The sequence below is a fragment of the Cryptotermes secundus genome, unplaced genomic scaffold (genome assembly GCF_002891405.2).
Source record: "Cryptotermes secundus unplaced genomic scaffold, Csec_1.0 scaffold868, whole genome shotgun sequence".
Lineage (NCBI taxonomy): Eukaryota > Metazoa > Arthropoda > Insecta > Blattodea > Kalotermitidae > Cryptotermes > Cryptotermes secundus.
This window is the reverse complement of record NW_019745096.1, coordinates 257,319-268,619: the sequence shown is the minus strand read 5'-3', so window position 1 is coordinate 268,619 and position 11,301 is coordinate 257,319.

The window sequence follows — 11,301 nt, the reverse complement described above, 5'->3', positions numbered from 1 at the left end:
TTAATGGATTAATATACAAATATATTAATTGATTCCAACCTTTTAATAATAATAATAATAATAATAATAATAATAAGCATTGGAGGGAGGAAATGAGGACCTAGGTCCTCATGGCTAGTCTCTCCCTTGATTGTAAGTACTGCTTTTGATTCGTTTAATGCCTTCACAGTGTAGTTCTGCGTCTGCTTTAACCTTTGAACGCATGTTTCTCTAAACTGCTTGTTACGAGACTGCTCTGCGTTCTGACGTACACACGTGCCCCGTCCGTAATGACGTCCAGGCGTCTCAGCTGACGCCGCTCGTTAGTGAAACAGTTGAAGGGGATGGATTTCGCTTCCGAGGACTTGTTTGACGTCACTGAATGTGGTGTGTTCATAAAGTCTTAAGGGAATAAATCGTTTGGGAGGATAATATTAAAACAGATAGAGCTATGGCGCCATGAAGTTCTGTATAAGTTCACCGAAGTCTCGGAGGAACAAATTTCTTCCTCTTTCAGGGTCGAAGTGTAAGTCAAATCATTAACCAACTAGAAAAAATCAGCGAGTAGAACTCCGACCACTGCCCCCGCTTATCTTTATTTTTTGGTCTTCCAATTCGCTGTTTTCCAAGGATTTTCATTGCCAAAATTTATAAAGTTTCTTGGTGCTCGTATTCTGGCTACATACCCAGTCAATCTTAACTTCATTGATTTTGCTACCCACACAAACTTTTTCTCTCTCTGTCTGAGGATGGGAAGTGTTGAACCTTTTTAAATTGGGTTTACCACCCTATCGGTGTCTATCAACTTCTTTTTTATTATTATTACACAACGTCAGTCGCCTGGCGTCGCTGGAAGGCGTCGATCTTATTTTTACATCCAATTTGTATAATGGTCTCTACTGCCACTCTCAAATAAAGTGTCAATATGAAGTAACGGTAGCGCTGCGGTGGCGAACTTGTCAATTAGGCGCCTGACGTCATTACAAGTGATGACGTTGATGCTGCTGACACAGCGGCGGGCGACTCGCAGATTTTTTTTTTGCGTCATGTCGAAAGACCAATGTTTGTCGACTAATGGGCTGAATGCAGACTTTTCCGGGGATTTACGAGCCCTGAAACCAGAGAGGTTCCGTGTGATTGGTTCGGCCGGTTGCCCACTTATGGAGGGAACCCGTCCCAACTTGTATCACGCAGAAGTTAAACCCGAACTGAGATCCCTTGGAAGATATAAGCGTAGATCCATAAATGTAAAGATGAATTGACTCTTGGGCTTTAATTAATTAAAGATTATACCATGAAGACGTATGGGACAGTGGAGGTATAGCGCCACCATTCTTGACTTCGGTTCTAGATGGAGATTAGTGGTCGGCTTCACGGCCCGGCCGCTTTATCTCCGGGGAAAGGATCTCTGGTACCCTTTGTATAGTCGCCTGGCTGGGGCCGCAGACGTCGTGAAGAAGAGAGAAATCCCCTACCGGGACTCGAACTCTGACCCATCTGTCGTCCAGCCCGTAGCCACTCGCTATACCTACTGAGCTATCCCGGCTCCTGTTGAGTAACAAGCATACAGTGTATTTATTGATTGAATCCTCATTTAACAACACCGTTTCGTGATTAGTGTTGAATGAAATTAGAACGTGATTATTCATGTCGACCAGTAAATGATTTCGAAAGAGATGATGATGACCTGCTTCTATGTACACCCCTGGCATTTATCGTGGAGCGACTGAGGAAATCGCGAAAATCTCGGTCAGGATAAATGTTTTCCCGTCTAGATTCTCGCCGGGCACTTCCGGAACACGGATCTCTGCATGAGTTCGTTGTTTGTGTTGAATTTCTCTCCGGCGGGGGGGAATGAGATAAACAAATTAAAGGGGGGAAAAAACAAGAGAAGAACAATTTTTGCGAAAAGCATGTATTTCCGGAGCCTTGTGTTGACGGGATAGAAGTTTCTGGTCAAATCCACTGTAAAAATGCGTACTTCCTCCCCCCGCTCCATACACAGAAATTTCCCCCTAAGCGTTTAAACACGCGTCATTACGAGCAGCCTTCCAGTTTCTGACACTTTTTTGTGGGGCTACAGGAACTCGACAGTTTGTCCCTTATTGCATCTATTTTGGCCCTAGGCTGTAATTCCTCTCCCTCTCTCTGTCGCACTCTCCACACCGGTATCTCTTAACGAGCATGCAGTAGGTACGATCTTTCTCGATATTTTCAAATCGACCTCTCGATTCTTTTCGGTCGCGTATATACTCATATAGCAGCTTCAAAAGTAAGTAAGTAAAGGCATCCCTGTAACAAGCCGTGGAGGCCCATAGGGTTGTGAGATGTCGAGGCTCCCACATTTCCTAGACAATCGGCTCACAGATGGCGGTGAAGTTGTCAGCCTTACTCATCGGCCGCCTTTTACCCCCAGGAAGATTCCTGGTACTCATTTCTGTTAGAGGCTTCGTCGACCCCAAGGCCCTAGTGCGGCTGGAAGGATTAGGTCAATTGAAAAAAAAAATCCACTTCATCGGGAATCGAACCTGCGGCCTTCCAGCTTGCAGCATAGTGCCTCAACCAACTACGCTGCCTCGTGCCCCATGTAGCACCTTTACGTGGTTAAATAAGCTTAGAGAACAGAAGTGGGCTGTGAATATCACTGTTTGTTTGTATTTTATGTAACGGCTCTGTGATGAATTAGGACTATATGTAGTCATATGATGGGGTCACAGTGAATAATGAATTGGGAAGGATGTGGAAGGAAGCGATCATGGCGTGGAGGGACTGCCGTATGAACCAGTTTACTCGGTTACTGTTCACTGGAATGAAACGCAGTGTAAGGTAAATGTAAAGTCGTCCCTGTGTTTGTCTTGATAATTGGATTTTTTTAAAGATTATAACTCGTAACTACAAACCATTGTAATAGTCATACTAATGTAGGCTCTCTATAGGACACTATAACAATAGCACGCATAAAGTCTTATGTCTTTTTTTTTCAGTAGTCGTTGTTGAGTAACGGCTGTTAACAGTGCAACTCAAGACTGCTAACAGCCCACTCCGCCTTCCGAAATTTTCCGGTTGGTCGTTGTATATCCTCAGCACGGACCTTATAGGAAACACCGCTTCCAACAGTTCCTCTTTCGTTGCATGACGATTCGTTGCCGCGGGCATATGTTTACCTCTCCGTTCCACTATTCCGGCTTTCAGGCGTCATGTCACAATATATTCAAGAATTGCTGGATGTCGAACTCCGATAAGTTTACCGAGTTCACGTTTAAAAATGGGAACAGTGCCCTAAAGCACGACTCTTCTCTACGAGTGCAATATCTCGAAATTCTTTACTGTCTCGATACTGCCGCATTTTGCCCGCGGCGAATTTACACCACGGCCTATCTTGTCAGCAGATGTAACAGGTGGCTGTCTTGCCGACTCGTAATGGGGTGAGGGGACTTGTTTGTCTGTTCGCTCGTTATAACAGACAGACGGACCGACGGTCCCGCTGCAATACAAGAAAACGTGTTTTTGCTTTGATTGAATCAATTAAAGAACACCGCAGTGCTACTGTTTCCAGTGACAGGATCGAATGTTTGTGTAATGTTTCGATGTAAACTCCGGTATAAGTCAACTTGAAAACAGTCTCAGTCAGGGAGAATATGCTTAAGGTTGAAGAACATAATGCCTTCATTTAGATGGATGATTTAGATTTAGATGGTTTAAAAAAAATTTAAAAGCTCAACTCTAAATCTCTTGAACATTCAGCAAAAACAAACATCTAATGGAGAATTTACTCTTTGATCCTGAAGTTGGAGGCAGAATGTTCCTCCGAAACGTCAATAAAATTCTACCAGGTTATACGAATATATATCTTCCTCATAGTTACCTCAGTAAGAGCCTGAAATGCCAGATGTGGTATATCTTGGCTCATGGTAATATTTAGGAACATACAGTAGAGTCAAGGAAAGCATGAACACTGGCTCCCACCGCTGAATGCTGTATTTGAAGGAATGTAGATGGTGGAAATCGGGACAGCACGATGAGAGAAGCAGTTGCTAAGAAACGGATAGGCGGAAATTCTGTATCCATTCTTTCGTTGACTCTAGTATATTCTGATATGATTTTTGGCACATGATGTTATCAGTGTGTAGACTATGTAGCGTCGAATGTAGGATGATTAATGAATTTTTAAAGGAAACGGTCGTTGCCAAATGGCGGTACTCATTTCAGAATTTGCCTGCAGGGTAAGATAAAGCTACCCCTGTAACAGGCCATGGAGGGCCATAGGGTTGTGAAACGTCGAGGTTCCCACATTTTCTAGACAATCGGCTCACAGATGGCGGTGAGGTCAGCCTTACGCGCCGGCCGCCCTTTACCCACAAGAATATTCCTGGTACTCATTTCTGTTAGAGGCTGAGTCGACCCCAGGGTCATAGTGCGGCTGGAAGGATTAGGTAAACTGAAGAAAAAAACACCTTATCGGGATTCGATCCCGCGACTTTCCGGCTTGTAGCATAGTGCTCCAACCAGCTACGCTACCGCGTGCCCCCTTGCCTACAGGGACTGAGGAAAATTATGTAAATTCTTAGTCAGTACATTAGGTATCTGGGCCGAGATAAGAACCCAATGCCTCTCGAATACAAGTCAAAGAAGTTGCTGGTTCACCAAGGGAGACTGTGTGCATTCTTTCGTTGACTCGACTAGAGTTTGAAATCTGCGAAATAATTCGCACATCTTTTTTATTAGAGAGAGAGAGAGCTCTGACAAGAACGTGGACGGGTTAACAGAATATCCGTGCTCCATGGAATTAGCAGGTCCAGGGGCCTGTAGCATAATCTTCCTGTCCGCAATGTTAACTGCGTCGGGACGCCTCAACGCCCGTGGCTGCAGAGCTTCACTTTAAGTTTTCCTTGCTCGAGTCTCTCTTCTTCGTCTGGGTCTGGAAATGCCACAAATTACGCCGTGCCTTTAGCGTTCCTCGTTGTTTGTTGTCTGTAGCAGCGTGAAGCACTCTCCAAGCTCGGCACAGTGGCGGCATCACGCGATTAAAACCTCAACTTCGTGTCATTCGGCACTTCGTTATGACAAAATTTGCAGAATTCGCAATGAAAAGCAGAGCTATTTCTGCTGTTTTCAGTTCTTTAGACGTTACGGACGAGATTTCTCGTTCAAAAACACAGCTGTTTTCTACACCGAACACGTTTGGAATTTGTTACCTTCTGCTGTCACCTTTTGACACTTGAAGCAAAATACTTGCTGTTCCCATCAATGGGAAACCATATTAATCCCTTGGCATATTACTAGGAATTGTCTGCTTGAGATTAATTCTAACAGTCCAAGCGAAAAGACTGTACGAGTTTCCCTACAAGTAACTTATTTCATCTTTCGTTAGATTACGTCTTACAGTCATAAAAGATAAAGCTATTCCTGTAACAGGTCATGGAGGCCCATAGGGTTGTGAGACGTCGAGGCTCCCACATTCTCTAGACAATCGGCTCACAGATGACGGTTAAGTTGTCAGCCTTACGCACCGGCCGCCCTTTACCACCCCAGGAAGATTCCTGGTACTCATGTCGGTGAGAGGCTTAGTCGACCCCAGGGCCACAGTGTGGTTGCAAGGAATAGTTCAATTGAAAAAAATCCACCTCTTCGGGACTCGCCCCCCGTGACCTTCCGGCTTGTAGCATAGTACCTCAACCAACTACGCTACCGCTGACAACCTCACCGCCATCTGTCAGCCGATTGTCTAGAAAATGTGGGAGCCTCGACGTCTCACAACTCTATGGGCCTTCACTGCCTGTTACACGGATAATTTTACCTTTTTTAATAACTCAGTGTCAATGTCACATTGCCACTGACGGTCAGTCAGTCAGTAAGTCNCCCCAGGGCCACAGTGTGGTTGCAAGGAATAGTTCAATTGAAAAAATCCACCTCTTCGGGACTCGAACCCCGCGACCTTCCGGCTTGCAGCATAGTACCTCAACCAACTACGCTACCGCTGACAACCTCACCGCCATCTGTCAGCCGATTGTCTAGAAAATGTGGGAGCCTCGACGTCTCACAACTCTATGGGCCTTCACTGCCTGTTACAGGGATAATTTTACCTTTTTTAATAACTCAGTGTCAATGTCACATTGCCACTGACGGTCAGTCAGTCAGTAAGTCGGGGCTCATGACCAGATATTTACTGCTGTTTGACAGTTACGGTCTCGTTTTTTGTGGGGCGCCCTCTCTGATTAGAGGACGGGCCTGTCATTTGTATATGCTGCTCTCTTCCTCGGGTCCGAGTCTCTTGGGACTCGCGACCATATTTTACTGTCTCAGATTTGAGAATTCCCTTTTCGTCGCCTCCTGCGACTCGCAGGGTCACGGTGGAGGTATTCGACCCCGTTTCCACACGAGTGTTTTTAACAACTGACGTTGTTCCATGCTTATAATATCTCGGCACGGATCACATAGAAAGCACATTGTTTCCTAAAGTAACTCTATTGTTGCTTGCATATTCGTTCCCACTGGAACGTGTTTACCGAGCCGTTGTCCAGAAACGGTCGTTGTTTTCAGAGTCATCACTTAGCAACGGGTCTATACGCCACAATATCGTGATTTCAAACGCGTGGCTGTTTCTAGCCTCAACAGATAGAGTGAGGAATATTAAGTTAAAATGTGGACCAATTATGGTAGCCGGTGGGGTTGGGGTGGGGGGTGTAAAAGAGGAAGCTGTCAGCCGCAATTGGGTTTTTTGAGGAACAATCAACACTCCTAAAAGGAATAAAACATACAAAACGTTTACAAATAATACATCAAAATTATGATCTTATGGGTTGTAACGCCGTGCAGTTTGGTAGAAACCCACGTATGTTTCGGAAGAACGTATCGACGCCATCCTCAAAGTTCGAAGCAATTTCTATTTGCCACTTGCTTTTTGCTGGTATTTTCTTTATTTTCTACTCTGAAGTTGTAGGCACTTCGTTCTTCCGAAACATCGGTGTACTTTACCGATCTACGCGGTTTTGCAACACAGAAAATAATACCCTTCATAATCCCAGCTGTGATAACCCCCCCCCCCATGCCGCGGAGTGAATCCTAGCGTCGGCCGTGGTATCGACGCTTCTTCCCAGATCTTATTGTTAAATTTTTTATTATATTTGTTGTCCCCAAATATATTCCCTGTAGATTTCGAATTGTGCAGATCCACACTTTGTTTCTATCGTAACCTTCAGCTCGATTTAGCGGATAAGTGGGACAAGTTCGGTGTGTGTACGAAATGTCGTGTTTGTTTGTGTCCCGCCCGCGCCACAATCCCTGTTTTTTATTCATTACAAGTAGCGCCCCGCTGTTTAATGGATATTCACACACAAATCTGCTCTCTGATTGCAATACGCATGCGCTCGCACTCATTGTCGTGTGTTTAGTTGCTCGGACCGCCTGCAGAGTGGGCGACGCACCAACGCGCCACGGGAGCGCTCTCATGGGTTGTTTAACGACGTATGCATGTGACAAAGCTGTAACGAAGTGTAACTCACTGAGTGCTGTAGTCTGTGACGGGGAAGCATCGTCCAGACCTGCACGCGTATCCGTCTGAAGCCTGAAATTTAACTAATCGCCTACTTCCCAGTAGAGCTCACTAAATTGATTGCTACGACATGAATCGCATAGAAAACACCACTTCCAACAGTTCTTCTATTGTTGCGCGTGTATTCGTTGCTGCCGGAAACTGTTCATCGAGCCGTTTCCTAGTAACGGTCATCTGTTCTGGCTTTCAAGCTTAGAGGGACAAACAGACAGTAAGGTGATGCTATACGCCTGGTCTTCTTTTGTTCAAAATGAGGAAAATAGGATAGATATAAACTGGAAAGAATTTCAAGGGAGCCGGCCGTAGCCTTACTATCCAGGCACTTGCCTGGAGGAACTGAGGAGAGCCACGAAAAGCATCAGTCATAATAATCAGTGTTACCGACAAGAGATTCAAACCGAGAATTTTCTATATACAATTTGAGGTTTTCATGACTGTGACTATGAAGAAAGCAGTCTTCTGGGATGTGGCGCCGTGTAGATATTGTGTAAACCGACGTTTCGGAGGAATGTGTCGCCTTCATATTCAGGGTAGAAAATTCCGCGGCACTACCTTTTCGGGGAATACTGTGAAACTCTAACGAAATGCAAAAGAAAAGAAAAATTCTGACTCTATGTAATGTTACTATGTTCGGAAATATCTCTTTATGTCTACCATAAATGAGTATGAAGACCAGTGACGCATTCAAAATCTAAGAGAAAAAGAGATTTTGCACTGCAGCAGATCAACTTCATTCTGCATGCTGGGGTTTCTGCAGTAGATACCCCAGGGTTTCTGTGTTTATTTCATTGTGTTGTACTGCAGAACGTCAAAAGAAGGGAGTATTTTTTAAAAAGGAGAATGTTGCCTAAAGGGGGTGGGGGATAGTGATCGCTTAATCCAAGCTGTGTGTTGTTAGTTTCGAGGGGTGGACTCCCCATTTTCACATAACGAGAGGGCTGCAACACGCCCATTGTTGACTTGCAGACAGAAGAATGCGGGTGAGGACACAGGCACCAACCGCCCTCAGACTGCTACGCCACTGATAGGTCGGGCTCACGTCACTACGCTTTGTTCCTCTGTAATAATCACTCTGAAGAACAAAATTTGGTTTAATTTCTTACGTAATGTTGAGTCCATTTTATTTTAACGGGAAGTGCCGAAGAATTTTGTCTATTAAATCGAGGATTGCTATAAAACATTTAATAAAAATGCTTTTAATTGCTCTCATTAGCTAGTCGGTATAGCGACTGGTTACGGGCTAGATGATCAAAGGGTCGGAGTTCGAGTCCCGGTGGGTTCAAGAATTTTCTCTTTGCCACATCGTCCAAACCGGCTCTGGGGTCCACCCAAACTCCTGTCCAATGAGTACCGAGGGTTCTTTCCCCGGGGATAAAGCGGCCGTGGCCTGAACTGATCACTCACCTCCAGCTATTGCAGAGGTCAAGAAAATACGGAGCTATACATCCACTCCCCTGTACGCCTTCATGGCGTAGTGCTTATAGGGACAACTTTACCTTGCCCTACCTTTACACATTTGGTATTTTCTTCATTATTGAAGCAAATCTGAATGTTCTAATCGTGGCCTGGAAAACTCGTCATCACGACTTAACGTTTTCCAGTAGTCTTCCTGAGTCCATCCAGTCAAATGACGGAATAGTACGTCAACTAGGCCACAACTGTCTCCTTCCAAATCCTTTCCAATTCATCCTATAACCATCATCTTCCCATTCGACGCTATATAGTCTAGCTACCGAGAGCCTCGTCAAATTAAAACTTAAACTCCGTGGCCTGTAGTCCACAAGCGAACTATACCGACCGAGCGATTGCCGCTTGTCGGCGAAGTTAGTGCCAACTTTAGCGGATAGAGGGTGTCGCGTGATCAGCGCAACGGATCCCCTCTGACGTTAGTCTCAGTTTTCTAGACCGGAGCCGTTATTTCATTGAAATAGCTCCTCAGTTATCCTCACGAGCCTGAGTGGACCCTGTTCCAGACCCACTACTTCTCAGAAAATCTGGTAGCACAGGGAATCGAACCCGAGACCTCTGGATCCATAGACAGGAACTCTGACCACTAGACCACAGAGGCGATCCAGCGTCGTTAAATAAACCCAACAAAATACAAGAAAACAAAAAACATGAACAGAATATTTAATAATCGCCGAATTTATTTGATACATTAAAGTTTATAAGAAATACTATGCAGCCCACCGGCACTGAGGCACCTTTGAGGCACGTCCTGCCTCAATTGTAGCCCGGGCTTCGTATACAGTCCAATTGCTTTTCTAGTATTTGTGTTCTTCCGAACCTTACTGGTGACTTTCCCTACTTACTTTTTACATTAAGTTGTAACGCATTATTCAGTTCTGCTATTCAAACGTGAAGTCAGGAAGATGCAAGAGGGTTGCAGGTATGTACGGTGACGGTCTGTTTGAATAATTCATGAAGGCCCCTGTTTTGAAATGTTCCTATATTTCTGAATAAGTTCACAGTGAATCGAATCTAATGTTTTGGTTTGATTATGGTTAAGCATTGTGTGTAGTTGTCACACATGCCGCTAGGGGGAAGCATGAGACCACCCCATGTCATCACTCTGAATTATAAGGAAACACAGTGGAGGCCTCACTACCTGGGGAAGTCCCGTTTTGTTATTGCGGGGTTGTGTCCAACTGCTTTTATCGTCTCGCCGTTTGTATGGGATTGCCCAGACTCCTCGTAAATGGAAAAGAGCAAATCATTGAAGGTCTTAAACCCTAAAAATCCCAGTGGTTGCTATATGTACCACTTGCTTTAACAAATTAAAACTCTGCATTCTTCCCACACAGTGTATTTGTGTGTTCCATATGGTTCTCACGGTAAACAGCGATTATTTCCTTAAACAGCATTAACCGGCTGGGCGTTGCTATGGAGACGTAATATGTTTTCTGTGAGGTACAGACTATTTGTATATATTATTTAAAATAAATACATGAATGTTCTGAAGGCCTTGGCTTCGATCATTTCTATGTGTAATCTCCAAGTCACTCTCTTATCGAAGATTACACCTAGATATTTTGCGCTATGTACAAAAGGAATATTTCTTCCATTTAGAGTAAGACAAGACTCAGGCGGTCGACGACCACGGGAGAAGTAGGCCCCCCGAGTCTTATCTTCATTAATTTTTATATTCCAGCGCTCACACCAGGTCTCCAATGAGCTCAGACCGCGCTGGAGTTTTCTAACAATAAAACCCTCTTTGCGATCTGTCGCATATAGACATGTGTCTATATGCGACCGTGACCCTGCGAGTCGTAGGAGGCGACGAAAAGGGAAGCCTCATATCTGAGACAGTAAAATATGGTCGCGAGTCCCAAGGGACTCCGACCCGAGAAAGATCGCTCTGGCAATGGCCAGCAGCATATGCACAAGACAGACCCGTCCTCTCGTCAGTGAGGGCGCCCCACGAAAACAAAACCGTAACTGTCAAACGGTAAAATTAATATCTGGTCATGAACCCCAGATGGGGCTCGACACCAAGACTTACTGACTGACTGACCGTCAGTCGCAATGTGACTTTGACTTTGACTTTGACACTCTTTAAAGATTTTATTATGAAATGAATTCAAATAGATGTTCTTACTGACTTCTGCTCTCAGCTTCCTCCCATTGTACGAGTTGGCGGCCTGGCAGTTATGCTCTTGAATTGTATTCGAGAGATACAGAGTTCGAATACGGGGGGGGGATGCCGAATATCCTCTTTGAGGTTATTCATGCTTTTTCTGAGGACCTCCAACTAAATTCAAGGAGAGTAC